The sequence below is a fragment of the Vanessa cardui genome, chromosome W (genome assembly GCF_905220365.1).
Source record: "Vanessa cardui chromosome W, ilVanCard2.1, whole genome shotgun sequence".
Classification (NCBI taxonomy): Eukaryota; Metazoa; Arthropoda; class Insecta; order Lepidoptera; family Nymphalidae; genus Vanessa; species Vanessa cardui.
In genome coordinates this window covers 2230345-2246681 of record NC_061153.1, presented here as the reverse complement: position 1 = coordinate 2246681, position 16337 = coordinate 2230345, and the positions used below count along the sequence as shown (strand labels likewise).

Below are 16337 nucleotides of genomic sequence, written 5' to 3'. Positions count from 1 at the left end.
TTGTACAGTTGTCAATAAAGTAATAAGTAGTATTAAATCGAATGCTGTTGGGGCCGATGGAATATCTCTAAAAATGTTGTTGCTCATTATGCCTCATATTCAAGAAATTATTACTACGATAATTAATATGTCTATTACCCAGAGCATATTTCCTATAATATGGCAGAAAGCGATAATTAAGCCTATCCCTAAAAATAATAATCCCTCAGAAAATAAGGATCTACGGCCAATAAGTATCCTGCCATGTTTATCCAAAGTATTGGAAAAAATAGTATATAATCAGCTATCTGATTTTCTTGAGACCAATAATATATTACCCATGAGACAGTCAGGATTCCGTAAACGTCGCGGTACTGCAACTGCACTGATTGATGTGGTTGACGAAATATTAAACGCGCAAGATAAAGGTAATGGCACTATACTAGTTTTGTTGGATTACTCTAGGGCATTTGATACGATTAACGTCTCTCTTTTACTAGCTAAACTACACTACTACGGACTTAGCGCAGAAGCTATACAATGGTTCACCAGTTATCTGGGTAGTAGAACGCAAACCGTAGAACTTAAACATGAAGATGGCACCATAAAATCATCGCAATGTAGGCAAGTTCTTAGAGGTGTACCCCAAGGATCGATACTTGGTCCTCTACTATTTATTATATATTGCGCTGACGTAACAAAGGTCATAAAAAACTGCCGTTACCATATGTACGCTGACGACATACAAATATATATATCTTTTCCACCTACTGAAACTCATAATGCTGTACTTAAGCTAAATGAAGATTTAAGAAACATAGCAGGTTGGTCAGAAGCAAATTGTTTAGCGCTAAATCCACAAAAGTCTAAATTTGTAATACTGGGCACGGCGAATCAAATACAACTGATATCAAGGGAAATACCTATGGTTAAAATTCAAGATGAACCAATTGAAAGAATTACAGAAGCACGTAATCTTGGCGTACTTATGGACGAATACCTTAGATTTGAAAAACATGTTCATAATACAGTTAAAAGCTGCTTTTATCGTCTAAAAGTTTTATACCAAATAAGAAAGTTTTTAAAGGTAAATGTAAGAATCCGCCTATGTGAATCATTAGTATTATCCAAATTAAATTACGCCGATGTAGTGGTGGGCCCAAGACTATTGCAACGTACAAAAAAATTAATTCAAAAGGTGCAAAATGCTTGTGCAAGATATTGCTTCGATATACCTCCACGTACGCATGTCACACAATATTTAAATAACGCAGGAATTATGAGAATGGAATACCGTAGGCAACTGCATTTTATGACGCTCTTATTCGGGGTAATCAAGTTCAAACTTCCACCATACCTTTATAACAAGCTTCGTTGGGCGCACGATACGAACACATACGCAACCAGATCGAAATCATATTTACTTCTTATGCCTCTCCATAGAACGGCCGCCTTCCGTGGCAGTTTTCGATACGCCGCCACCAAGTGCTGGAACAACCTTCCACCGCCATTGAGGAACCTAAATATAATTCATAATTTTAGAAACAAATACAGAAAATTTCTTCTTGATAAACAAAAGCAAACATAGCAATTGATTTTATTTATCTTTGTTAATTTAAATATAATATAATGATTTATATTTAATTGTATACATATGTATGAATTTATATACATGTTCGTGTGTGTGTGTGTGTGTATAATATGTAGGTATGTGTGTGTATGTAGTTGTATAGATGAGATTTTATATATGTATATGTCATAACTATAAAATGATAATTCAATATAATCTTATAACTTTTTTTTTTTTTTTTTTTTTTAATATGTAATCAAATCTACTCACCTTACAGTGCATGGCCCATTGGCAAGATGGAGTATTGATCAGACTTGGTTAGACTATTTAGTGAATAGATTTCAACCTCTATTTGATTGTTATGATATTTGTTAAACGGCACGTCTCGACCTGCTTGCGACCTTCTGTAATAATATGTTCGCTATATTAATTTATACCTCCAATAAATGTAAATAATCAAAAGTAATATTATTGTGATTTAGATTATATTAAAACACATTTAAAAAAAGAAAAGAAAAACAGAAATTAGTATATATTACTTACTTATTATTATTAATTCTTTTTTTTTTTTTTTCTTTCTCCTTAAATAATTCGTAGGTGATCGAATATCTTTTTGATCTCAGCGTAATATAATTTAGTTTTAAATTTTAATCCATTGTGCTACACGTCCAACCTCCACTGCCGCCGCGAGGTACCTGAGGGCTGAGCGCATCATACTATCCTAGACTTGTTTTGATTTCTGTTATGTTTTTACTTTTATTTTTTATTTGATTTTAACACGACATAATAGTGGACTATTGTCAATGTCGTTCACTTGACGTACGGAAATAAGGTGATCACTGAAAATCAGTGCTGCCGTATAATTTAAATCGTTAATTTTTTTTTTTTTTTTTGTGTGTGTGAAATTCCTAGGACGACAGAAAATGCTGAGTGATTTCCCTTTTTGTGGCATCGTACTGCTATGTAGGCAGCATTTTGTTTTTATTTATTTATGCCTCTTTTTAAAATCTTTCTTAGATATTATTTAATTGTATTGTTATTTTAAGTTTTTGTTTTTTTTTTTTTTATTGTTTATGTCACTGATGTATCAACACGATGCTTACAAATAAAAATTCTTTCTTTCTTTCTTTCTTTCTTTCTTTTCTTTTTTGAAAACAGTCTTTTAATTTTGGCATCAATACGCTGATATTTGATGAAATTTTGTGGAGTCATAGAGACTGTGTATGACTCTTCGGCTTCAGATCTCTGTTGGACCATGACCTTACATTCCTCATCCCACCAAGGAGGGGAAAGCAAAGTCTTTTTATTTGTATTTTTTATAGGAAAATGGGCATCAGCAGAGGACTTGATCGCATTAAGAAAAAGTTCGTAGCAGGCAACGACATTCTCATCATTCACAAAATCAGGGAGAAAGTCCAACATGGCATCAACCGAGTTAGCGAATGCTAACCAATTAGCGTTGTTGAGTCTATATTTTAAGAGTGGGCAAGATTTGATGAGTGTGAAGGATCTGTTATTAAGTGAAAGAAGGATAGGGAAATGGTCACTTCCAAATGATGATGGGAGGATATTCCAAGAGATTTGTGAGGATAGGGAGGGAGATGATAGGGTTAGATCAACAGCGGAACGAGGATTCTGATTTGGGTAAACTCTACGAGTCGGCGAGCCATCGTTAAGAATGCATAAATTTACATCCTCAGCAATGTCCACCAACAAGGGAGCAAATCCATCACAGTAATAGGAGCCCCATAATGTATGGTGGGAGTTAAAATCTCCCATAACAAGAATGGGGCATGGAAGGGCAGAGAAAATGGAGAGTAATTCAGGAGCAAGAGAAGGATTAGGATGAGGAATGTAAAGTGATAAAAAAGAAATATTGAAGGCCTTTATAGCCACGGCATTGATATGCTGGCTAAAAGGAGGAAGAGGAATTTGGGAAAAGGGAACAGAGTGCCTGATCAGGATGGCACAACCTGCATACCCGTCATTTCTGTCAACCCTAAAACAGGAAAAACCCGGGATCCGAAAACGGGAACCGGGGATCAACCATGTCTCAGAGAGGGCAACAATGACAGGTTTATGAGAATTAATAAGAGAGAGGAGGTCAGGTTTCTTATGACGGACACTCTTACAGTTCCATTGAAGGAATCTGATTGGGGCCATTTTTAAATATATTAAAGAGTTGAGTTAAATCATTGGCAACGTTGGACGGTAGAGGAATTTCATTACATGTACTTAGGATGCTTAGGAGAGTTTTAATTAATAATTCTAGTAAGTTGGGATTGTTATTAGGAGGGGAGGGGTTACCAACATTCAGAGCACAACCATTTGGAGACGAGGAGGAGCAATTACCAACTATAGCTTGGTGGGCATGTTTATCATACCCCTTTCCTAGAGGAACTCTAGGGGGAGGAGAACGGAAGACGGTCTGTTTATATGATCTATTAGGAGGAGGGGTGGATTTAGATTGAAGGCTAGAGGGATAACTAGGGCTTGGCGGAGTGTACACAGGAGGGGAGAACATATCTTTTGCAATCTCAGCGGAGGATCTGCGGACGTTTGGGAAGCGAGAGGCTGCCTCCATGTAAGAGATGTTATCCTGCGACATAACAATTTTTATTGATTGCTGCCGAGAGTACTCTGGACAATCTTTATCGGTGGCAAAGTGTTTACCAGAACAGTGAAGGCATGTAGAGTTTTCCTTATTAACCTCACACAAGTCACCTGTATGAGATTTTGAGCATTTAAAACATCTGGGTGAGGATCTACACTGTGTCTTGATGTGGCCATAACGACAACAGTTCAAGCAAATGATGGTAGGAAGATTGTAGGTTTCAACCGGGAGGGAGGTATGATAGGAATAAATTTTATTAGGCAGGATTTGGCCCTTAAAAGTTATAAGTACAGACTGAGTTGGGATCCAGGTCACAACTCCTTCATTGACATTTTTTCGATTTAATCGTCTCAGTTTCATAATTTCACCACAACCATGAGGAAGCTCAACAGACTCTAGAAGGTCCTCCATAGACCAATCAACCGGTACACCCTTCACAAGACCCATTCTGGTAACATTGTAAGTTGGTAATGTTGCTTTGTACTTACAAAGTTCCAAGATAGGGTTATTTAAAAAGTTATTCGCTGATTGAGCTGTAGAAAATTGTACCTCTATTCTGTTCCGGCCAACATTTTTTACCCCATCATTAACAATGGAGCCAATTTTATGTTTATGCAAGAATTGACCGAATTTGATTGCACGAATTGAGTTTCCTGCGGCTGGGTCAGCAACTTCACGTGAAACATGAACTATGAATGGGCCCTTATCGTCATTAGCGTAACTTTTAGGGCCATCAGTAAAGGCGGGATTGACATATACAGTCTGGATGGAAGGATTTGCGGTAGTGGGATGGGTGACAGTCTTCTTAGAGGAGGAATCGGGTGAAACGGAGGATTTATCCCCAGAACGTTTCCGAGCGGAAGATTTCGAACCGTCAATAACAGTTTCCAAACCCCCGGGATCGGGAGGTTCAGGAGGAGGGTCGACATCCATTTTTAAACAACTTACTTTAACTTACTAACTAATATATGTTAACTATAAAAGAAAATTAACACTTACCGAAACCGAATAATGTTAGTAAAACCCAGAAACCATATAAATTAACTATTTGCACTAAAAAAATATTGAAAGAACAACACAAAATGACTTTAATAACACAGATATCTCACTAACACGTGTGTCAACCAAAGCTAACGCAAGCGAAAAACGTTACCTACTCTAATTATTTTATCATTGTGTATGTCAAACTGTCAAATGTCCGAAGTGTCAATGTCACAGACTAAAATATTCTGACACAGAATACAGGATTAATTTACATATTATGTACATAGAATAAAATTAAATATACATAATTATTGTACATAGATACTTAAATATGGACTTGGCATTGGGATCTTGGTGTTATGGATGTTTTTTATTTTTTATTTTATTGTCAGTGTTGTTATTGTTCTTTTATTTTTTAGTTATTTTGGATTTTCTTTTATTATTATTATTTGCTTTTTTTTATTATTATTTTTGTTTACGTTTTGGGTTACGTGTATGATGCATGAATCCTGCTTTGTTAATTTTATATTGATTTTTGTTTTGAGTGTAATAAATGTGCTTTGTTTTCCTTACAGCTGGCGGATAAATGGACATTATACTCAATTTATTATATATTTTTAGCAGTTATAGACTTTTTATAATATTGAAATATATATAATTATATATTTAAAATAATTTATATACATATTTATTATTATTTATACTTTACTTAAAGTTGTAGTTACAATGGCTTTTAATGACAGCCCTGATAGTGAATCTTTTTTTTCCTTATCCTCAAATGGTTCGAACAGTGACAGTAGTTTCCATAGTATACATTCCGTCAACGAGTCCCTTGATACTTATTTCTCTGATGTTGAAAAAAAATTTAATATAGTTCATATTAATGCACAAAGTATTCCTGCACATTATCCAGACTTACTATCCTCTTTCCAGAATAAAAATCTTCATGCAATATTGATATCTGAGTCATGGCTTAAACCCTGTTTGCCGTCTACAACGTATTCACTCCCTGGTTTCCATCTGATCCGAAATGATCGTTTAGGGCGAACGGGCGGGGGTGTTGCCATATATCTCAGATCTCATATTGCATACTCGATCATTAGCTACTCTCAGTCTCACACCAATGGAGAGGCAGAACACCTTTTAATTGATGTTACACTATCACACACTAAACTTCTTTTAGGTGTTTATTATAGTCCGTCGCAGAATGTGGATTATTTTTTAAGTTTTGAAAATCTGTTGGAGTCATTCGTACCCTCGCACAGTCATACGGTGGTCATGGGTGACTTCAATACATGTCTGCTTAAAAATGATTGTCGGTCATCTCGTCTAACATCGCTTGTCAACGGGGTGAATATGACAATCTTGCCACTTTCTGCTACGCACTGTTTTCCTCATTCTGTTCCTTCTCTTCTTGATTTAATCATTGTGTCATCTATTGACCATGTTGAAAAACATGGTCAATGTGATGCGCATGCCTTTTCCTACCATGATCTTTTATATCTATCCTATAAAATCAAACCCCCGAAGGCAAAATCAAGAATTCTTCTGCAACGCAATTTTGCTGGGATGGATTTAGAGCGTCTGCAAGCTGATGCTGCTGAGATTGATTGGTCAGTGGCGTTAAATGGAAATACTGTTAATGAACAGGTTGGTGTTTTCAATTCGCTTTTAACTAAACTTTATGATACACATGCACCTGTTCGGCGTATTCATATAAAACATTTACCGGCACCATGGCTTACCTCAGATATAAAACGTCTCCAAGAAAAGAAAAATTTAGCTAAAGCCAAATATAAATCTAATCCGTCTGACACAAATAAAGAAAAATATATAAAGTATCGAAATCGTTGCAACAGGCTGTGCAGAGACACACATCGACGGCATATTCACAGGGAAAGCTCAGTCGGATACAAATTTTAATAATGTCGATCTTAATCAGCTCAATAATAATTTCGCGTCAGCAGTTGCTATCGATGGCACTGTCAAATCAAAAACAATAAATAATCTTTCTGCTTCATCCACTCCAGCATTCCCATCTTTTAGTTTTAGTCAATTAACGGAAAGTGATATTAAGAAGAATATTTTAGCTATAAATTCTGATGCTGTCGGCTCTGACTGCATTAGCCGTAAAATTATAATTCCTATTTTTGATTACCTTATTCCTGTCATCACATGTATCCTTAATAATTCCATTAATACTGGTATTTATCCTTCCTCCTGGAAAGACGCTCAAATTGTCTCACTACCGAAAAAAGTTAATCCATCGTCCTATAGTGATTTCCGCCCTATATCCATACTTCCTTTTCTCTCAAAAGTCCTGGAGCGCCTTGTTTACCAACAACTTAATTTATTCCTAACCAAAAATAACCTATTTAACCCACTACTACAGCTTTAGTTAAGATCACCGATGACATCAGATTAGCTATGGATAACCAGGAAGTTACAGTTTTGACATTACTGGATTTCAGTAATGCCTTCAATACTGTTGATTTCGACATATTACTGGCTATTTTAAGTTCTCTTAATATATCTCCTACTGTAATTGACTGGTTTCGTTGTTATCTATATGGCCGCAGATAAAGAATCCGAGTTCAGGACTCTTATTCTGATTGGTCAATTTTAAGTGCCGGTGTGCCTCAAGGCGGAGTGCTTTCACCTCTGCTATTTTCGATGTTTATTAATTCCATAACTCACAATATATCTTCTCTCTACCACCTGTATGCCGACGATTTTCAGATTTACTGTCACTCTAAGTTAATAGATTTACCACTGACAATACAGACAATTAACTCAGATTTAAAAAAGATCTTAAGTTGGAGCAATTCATACGGTCTCAAAATAAATACACTTAAGTGTCAATCTATTATTATTGGCAGTCCAATATTAATCTCACGAATAGATTTTTCTCTTTTATCCCCTATTTTATTTGACAATGCCATAATCCCCTACACTGATAAAATTAAAAATCTGGGTATAATATTCGATAAAACCCTTTCTTGGAATCCACAAATGAGTGAGGTAAGCAGAAAAATGTTTGTTGCTGTTGGTTCCCTACGTAGATTACGTAACATTTAACCGATTCCCACCAAAATTGCGTTAGCACAATCTATCCTTTTACAAATTCTTGATTATGCAGATTGCTGTTATCTTGATCTTAGAGAAGATCAATTGAATAAACTTGAGCGCATTCAAAATCTTTGCATCAGGTTCATATTTGGGCTTCGCAAGTATGATCACATTTCCGATTTTCGCAAAAAGCTCGAGTGGCTCCTGATCCGCCTTCGCAGGAAAACACACATTCTCTCTCTTCTCTACTGTATACTATTCAACCCCAATGCCCCTATTTATCTAAAACAGTCCTTCCAATTCCCATTTCCGCAGTCTTCGCTCCGAACAAAACCTTACTCTTAAAACTCCTTCCCATACTTCTTCCTTTTTTACTAAATCCTTCTCTGTCCAAGCAGTACGCTTGTGGAACTCCTTGCCCATAAATATAAGACGTGCACAATCCGTTGCTGCTTTTAAGAGGCTTCTAAAAACACTATTATTTGTCATTGTAAATCGTTGTAATTTTATTTATGAAATATAATAATACTTTATATATAAGTATGTATTTTTATGTATTTTTATTTATTTAAAATGCTTTATTGCACAACACACGGAAAAAAAAGGGGAAATATAAAACATAAAATAAGTACATGGTGCGCAAAGGCGGTCTTATCGCTTATAGCGATCTCTCACAGACAACCTTTGGTGATAGGAGCTTAGAACGAAAACAGGTAAGTGAAGAAAAATATATGAAAAAATGAGGAAAAGTACAATATAATAATATTTATACTAAGGTATAGTAATAAACTACACATAACTACATACCAATAATACATACATAGAAATATAATATATATTAAAATATACATACATATATAAATATAAACTACATATTATTACATACTTGCATACATTATTTAGATATGGATAGGTAATAGTTTCTCAAACGATGCTTAAATATTGCCAAGGATTTAGACTGCCGTATATCAGTGGGTAGTGCATTCCAGAGTTTGACGGTTTTCACGGTGAAAGAGTTGCTGTAGGTTTGTGTCCGACTGCAGGGTGTGACAAGTTTGTTGTCCTCACTAGAACGCAGGTTGTGTGTGCTATCAAACCCAAGAAATTTGAAGCGTTCTTTAAGGTAAGGTGGTGTATGCTCAACATATAAAATAGCATAGAGAAGAGATAAGGCGTGCAAGTTTCTTCGAAGCCTGATTGGCAGCCACTTTAACTGAGACCGATACTGCGAAACGTGATCATACTTACGCAGGCCAAATATGAATCTAATGGCCAAATTTTGCAGCCGAACTAATTTATTCAGAAGGTCTTCAGTTAAATCAATGTAGCAGGCGTCGGCATAATCTAATATTGGAAAAAGAAATGCATTGGCTAAGCTGATCTTAGCCTTGATGGGTAGTAGATTTTTCCATCGCCTTAAAATTTATGTATTTGAATTTATTTATAAAACATATGTAATATTTTGTTTATACACGTATTTATATGTTATATATAACATGTATTAATCGTATGTATTATATGTATGTTATGTATGTATTGTATGTATGTTATGTAGATATGTTATGTTTGTGTATATATGATTTACCTAAAAGGTTTACACCTCCGAACCCCTTTCTTAGAGTATTCAATGTCCTCTATCCAAAGGTTGTCTGGAAGAGATCGCTCTTTTAGCGATAAGACCGCCTTTTGTACTGTGTTTTCTATTTTGTTGTGTTACTTCTTGTATTTTTTTTTTGTTCCGGTGTACAATAACGTATATTTATCTTATCTTATCTTTATCTTAGAAGATGCAGAGTGATCCGACATCTCTACGCAAAGCCAAAGGATCAGGGAGATCGGAAAGGGCTTGATCGTCGATAACTCGAGCCGCTCGACGTTGGATGCGGTCAAATGGAAGGAGCTGGTACTGGGGAGCACCCGCCCAGAGGTGAGAGCAGTACTCCATGTGAGGCCGAATTTGCGCCTTGTAAAGTTTTAGGCGATGGGCCGACGTGAAATACTGTCTCGCCTTGCTGAGAACGCCCAGCTTTTTTGAAGCCAATTTGGCTTTGCCTTCCAATTAACCGCGGAACTGAACGAGGCTCGAAATATCAACGCCAAGTATTCCGATACTACCTGTAGCGGCTATCGGAATGTTTTCAAATCGTGGAGATACGACAAATGGTGTTTTTTTTAGCGGTTAACGCGCAAACTTGCGTATTTTTGGGGTTGAAATGGACTAGATTTAGCCGGCCCCAATTCGAGACTTCGTTTAATGAAGACTCGATTTCAGACACAACACAAGACACAGTTTCTTCCGGTTCTCTTCGACGTTATCCCGAGAAATATTAGCGCGGCCGGTGTATAAGGTGTCAACGGTACTGTCGTCTGCATAGCAATGAATGTTCCCGATTTGCAACAAATCATTGATATGCAGAAGAAAGAGAGAGGGTGATAGAACGCAGCCCTGTGGAACACCAGCATTGACGAATTTTAAGTCAGAGCATGCACCGTCGACAACGACCTTGATGCTCCGATCTGCCAAAAAGCTGGTAATCCAATTGCATAATTTCCCGGGAAGCCCATAGGAAGGAAGCTTCGAAAGAAGCGCTTTGTGCCATACACGATCGAAGGCCTTGGCTATGTCCAAGCTGGCTGCTAATGCCTCCCCCTTGCTCTCAACTGCTTCAGCCCACCTGTGAGTAAAGTAAACTAGAAGATCACCGGCTGAGCGACCCCGACGGAAACCGTACTGGCGGTCACTAATCAGCTGATTCTCCTCTTGGTACCGCAGGAGCTGGCAGTTAATAAGGGACTCCATTATCTTGGAAAGCAAGGAGGTGATGGCTATAGGCCGATAATTGGACGGGTCTGAGCGGTTGCCTTTTTTAGGAATGGGATGCACCAAAGCGGTCTTCCAGGAGTTCGGGACGACGCCTAATGTGTAGGATTGCCGGAAAAGACGCGTTAAGACCGGTGCCATCTCGGGAGCACATATCCGTAGCACGATTGGAGGGATACCATCGGGTCCGCTCGACTTATGAATGTCCAAGGAAAGAAGTGCTTCACGAACTGCACTTTGCCGGAATTTAACCTCCGGCATCGTGGTATCACACCGCGGAATTGTTGGTGGAGATTTTCCTTGGTCATCCAGAGTCGAGTTCGACGCGAAGAGAGAGCCTAAAAGATTAGCTTTCTCTTCCGCGGTATGGGCCAATGACTGACCGTCCCTGTGCAGAGATGGAAAAGAGGGCTGACAGAAATTCCCTGAGACAGCCTTAGCGAGAGACCAGAACGCTCGAGTTCCTGAAGGGAGACGCACCAGTCTCTCGCCAATTCTGCCAATGTACTCCGTCTTCGCCCTAGCAATCACGTTTTTGAGGGACCTAGAGGCAGAGTTATATTCCTTTTTGAATGCGCTGGTATTTACATCACGAGACGCAGATGCATTAGCCCAGGTTTGATAGCGTTCCCACTTTCGGCGTGATGCCGTTTTGCAGAAGCGACCAAACCATGGCTGGGACTTGCCACCGATGGGCACCGCAGAATATGGAATGAAAAGTTCCATACCCTGAAGCACCACATCGGCGACAGAGTCAGCAGCAGCGTTCGGATCATCCGGCGAGAAACAAATCTGCCCCCATGGGTAAGATGCAAAAAAAGACCGCATCTTATCCCAATCTGCTGACTTGTAGTGCCATACTCGGCGGCACCCAATAAAACGAGGCCGTGAGTACCGCACAACCGGCATTGTACTCCGGACGAGACAGTGGTCCGACGAGCCCAGAGGGGGATCGACGATAACCTGATAGCCATCCGGATGCGAAGTCAGCAGAATGTCTAACAGGGAAGGTGTATGATCCTCCACATCCGGTATTCGCGTTGGCGAGTTGACCAGTTGTGTCAGATCATATGCTAGAGCGAAGTCCAGAACAGATCTACCCGCATGATCGGTGGTGCGAGAGCCGAGCCATTCTGCGTGGTGAGCATTAAAGTCACCCAGAATAATGATCTCTGCGGATGGAATCTGCTGCAGCACGGAATCTGTAGCCATTTGGACGTGCTCAACCAGTCGGTCGGTTTCGACATTACCGCTATGGGACCTATAAATGCACGCACAGATTCGCGGATGGTCATCGCAGTCTACACGCAGCCAGATAATCGATAGGTCCTGTCCTTCAAGGCTGCCGAGGCGTCGAGAACAGATATCATCTCTGACGTAAACGCATACCCCAGCTCGTGGTATAAAGGAATGCTCCAATTTGTACCCAGGGTACGAGAGAAAAGTCGTATCGGCAGGAGAAGATATCTGGGTCTCGGTTGGAAAGAGCAAGGCCGGCTTCGCCGTTTCCAGATGGTATTGAACGGCGTTGAGGTTGGAGTTGAGTCCCCTTATGTTGCAGAAGTCCACAGCGAGGGTGGTAGGGGTTGCCTTATGATGCTTGCTCCGCTTGCCCCGAACAGTGGGGAGCGCAAAATTGCCCCTCAATTTAGAATTTAGAATTTTACAGTGGTAGTGTGGCACTACCACTGTAAAATTCATGTGTAAGTGATGAATCAAAGTATCCTGTTATACTTGATAGCAAATGCCGCTTAGCTTACTTAATCATCGCAGACGCTCATAAGAAGACAATGCACGGCGGAATTCAATTGATGCTTTGCTATATCAGGTCTAAATATTGGATTCTGGATATAAAGAATGCAGTAAAGGCATTCATATATGTATCATTTGCACAAGGCAGAAGGCTGCATCAAAGACTCAAATTATGGGAAATTTACCTAAGGAGCGCACTACTTCTGCACGCCCGTTCCTCCATTCTGGACTTTGCTGGTCCCTTGCAAGTTTTAATGTCAAAGGGTAGAGGAGCGAAGTCAAACCAGGCCTACATCGCTATATTTATTTGCATGGCCACGAAAGCTATTCATTTAGAATTGGTTGGTGACTTATCATTTAAAGGTGCACTCATATTTGGAGTGATCAAGGACGAAGGAGGAAGGACAACTTCGTTGGAGCCAATAATCAGTTACTAGAAGCCTTCAAGGAAGCTAAGCTTGAATTACCAATTGACTTGTATGACATTTTGGCTTCTGAGGGAACACAGTGGCATTTTATCTCGCCATACAGCCCAAATTTTGGGGGTTTATAGGAGGCCGGCGTCAAGTCGGTAAAATATCACTTAAAACGCATCTTGAACTCCAGACTTACTTTTGAGGAAATGACAACTACACTCTGTCAAATTGAGGCATGTTTGAATTCAAGGCCATTAACACCAATTGATACCACTGATACTGATTTCAAAATACTCACACCAGGGCATTTTTTAATCGGCGAAGCACCTGTCACTATACCGATTCCAGATCTACATCATTGCAATTTAAGTAATTTATCGCGATGGCAATATGCACAAAAATTAGTTAGAGACTTTTGGCATCAGTGGCAGGCTGAGTCTTTATCTAGGCTACAAGAACGTCCCAAATGGCTCAAACCCATAAATGAGTTTGACAAAGGCGATATTGTTCTATTGAAGGATGAACAATTACCTTCAGGTAAATGGTCACTAGGGCGTGTGGTTGCTAAACATCCTGGACTTGACAATATCACCAGAGTGTATAGCATTAGAAGTGGTAGTGATGTACTAAAGAGCTCGGTGTCAAAACTTTGTTATTTACCAATAGAATCTAAGTAAAACTAGCTATAACGGATTTGAATCGCGTATATTAATTATTTTTAACATCCCGACGTTTCGAGCACTTTACAGCGTTCGTGGTCACGGGTAGACTACCCGCGATTATATACTATACGCGATTCAAATCCGTTATAGCTAGTTTTATTTCAATGTGTAATCGCGAAAATTTAAGACAACATTAGAATCTAAGTAGATAAGCTTATTTTGTTTTATAAAATCCACATACATATGTTTAGTATTTAGTTTAGAACTTTTTCACTTTTTACAATTTTGCTAAGATGTTTTATCAAAATAAAATGGAAGATTTCAATTAAATATTTAAACTCAAATGTTAAGTAAAACTATATAACAATACGTTAGGTACATATAACTAGTTCAAACTCAGATAATTGAATTGTTAAATCTGTTATGACGAATTGATGTTGTGAAATTAAAATGCTTGTATGAAATAGTTTGTTTGGTGAAATTATTAAATTAACTTTCATTGTATACATAGATTTTGAAATGTCACTTCTGCTTAAGATAAAATGGAAATAATTTTGTAACTACATTAAGTAACTTAACCGAACATGCCGCCCACCAAAGGACTATTGTTCGACTATGTTAAAAATTTATTGTATAGAATTAGTCGTAATAAAGCAGTGCAGAAGTACGGGTGTGTGTTTTTTTTGGTTTTATGTTTTTTTTTTATGGTATAGGTTGGCGGACGAGCATATGGGCCACCTGATGGTAAGTGGTCACCATCGCCCATAGACATTGACGCTGTAAGAAATATTAAGTATTCCTTAAATCATCAATGCGCCACCAACCTTGGAAACTAAGATGTTATGTCCCTTGTGCCTGTAGTTACACTGGCTCACTCACCCTTCAGACCGGAACACAACAATACCGAGTATTGTTATTTGGCGGTAGAATAACTGATGAGTGGGTGGTACCTACCCAGACGGGCTTGCACAAAGCCCTACCACCAAGTGTTTTACTTGATCTAATATTTTAAAAATAAATACAGTCCATTTGTAAATTGTGTATTTTTTGTAATTTGCCCCTATAAATAAATAAATAAATAAATAAAAACAAAGTGGCTAATGCGGCTAAGAAAGTTAAAACTACTTTGCAAGAGTGATACGAGAGATTAGCGCATCAGAATGTAACATATATTATTTTATAATATACGTACATTAAAATAAATATATTACTACATTAAAATATATATATAAAAAAAATAATACAATTTATATACAAACAAACTGCCCTCACTGACTATCCTATTAGATAAATCACGGGTATAGTTATAGATGTATACATATCCTTTACAATTCTCGGGTTTAAAAAGACGCATCGGGCCCGCAAGCGGTCACTTGTCGCTGCATTACTATCAGTATACCTACCTACGTTCTTACGCGTATCTTGTCGCTAAGGACCGTGTTCCAGTCCTAGTTAAATATAGTATTATAGTCTTGTTGTTAAGAAAATAAAATTTTATCATTCCCTTTCGGGAATTTACATTAGTAAGTGTTATTGTGTTCCCATACTGGGTAAGTTGTGCATTTTAAAATTTAATTATAAGTGTTCTAGTTAAATTAGTGTGATAAGCACACTAATTTAACTAGAACACTTATAATTAACTAATGCTTCGCCTTGTTGATTATAATTAAGTATTATTAAGTTTTAGATGCTTATACCGTTTTAATGGTAGTCCTTTGAATTAGAATAAATGGGTATTTGTTGTAATTTCTCTTTTTTATATTATGTAAAAACATTGTTAGTGTAGTCTAGTAAGTAATAAAATTAATAGTCGTAATTTCTTTGTTATATTGTATCGAAATACCTACCTTCTTATATTTATTAATAGCAAGTGGTTTATGTAACCGTGTCTGATTAAATTTAAATTTGCCCCAACCATGACCAACAAATAATTTTAATATTTTAAAATAATTGCGTAGCCTTTTCAGTTAATTATTATTATTCTTAGATGCCTTTTTACTTCTGCCAAGCTATTATTGTTGGCTTATTGCGCTTTAGATTTATGTAATAAATGCCGTATCACGTGTTGGTTTCCGGCATTTCAGGAACTACCCCTGGAGATTAAATCATCGTGTTGGCTTCGGTTCCCGTCCTTGCGCGACCTTGCGCGACCTTGCCAGCGGCCGGCCGGTAGGACACGCGTCGAGTCGAAGCCACCGATATCAAAGCTGCGTCTACCTCACAATTACAAGGAGCGTACCCTCGGTATTCTAGTAAAGCCTGAGCCTAGACCTAAACCTAGCTATCTAATTTTAAATCTACCTAGTCTGAATGTTTTAAGCTAATAAAAAATTGTAATTAAGTATGTTCACGTCTTGTTTTATTTATTTTCTGTAAAGATAATTAAATGCGACAAGAACTATGAACATGTAAGAAAAAGTACTGTCGAAAAATAACATTGACGTGAAGCAAACCTCAGTTACAAAATGTG

The 16337-nt window shown here is 37.9% G+C and overlaps 1 long non-coding RNA gene across 1 annotated transcript; it reads right to left on the bottom strand.

The window, feature by feature from the left end:
* Window positions 1–989: 989 nt before the first annotated feature.
* LOC124542384 lies at window positions 990–2384 on the bottom strand. Its single transcript, XR_006967330.1, has 3 exons — window positions 2093–2384; window positions 1820–1953; window positions 990–1498 (listed from the first exon to the last, which is right to left on the bottom strand). It is a non-coding gene; the product is annotated as an uncharacterized LOC124542384 (long non-coding RNA).
* Window positions 2385–16337: the final 13953 nt, after the last annotated feature.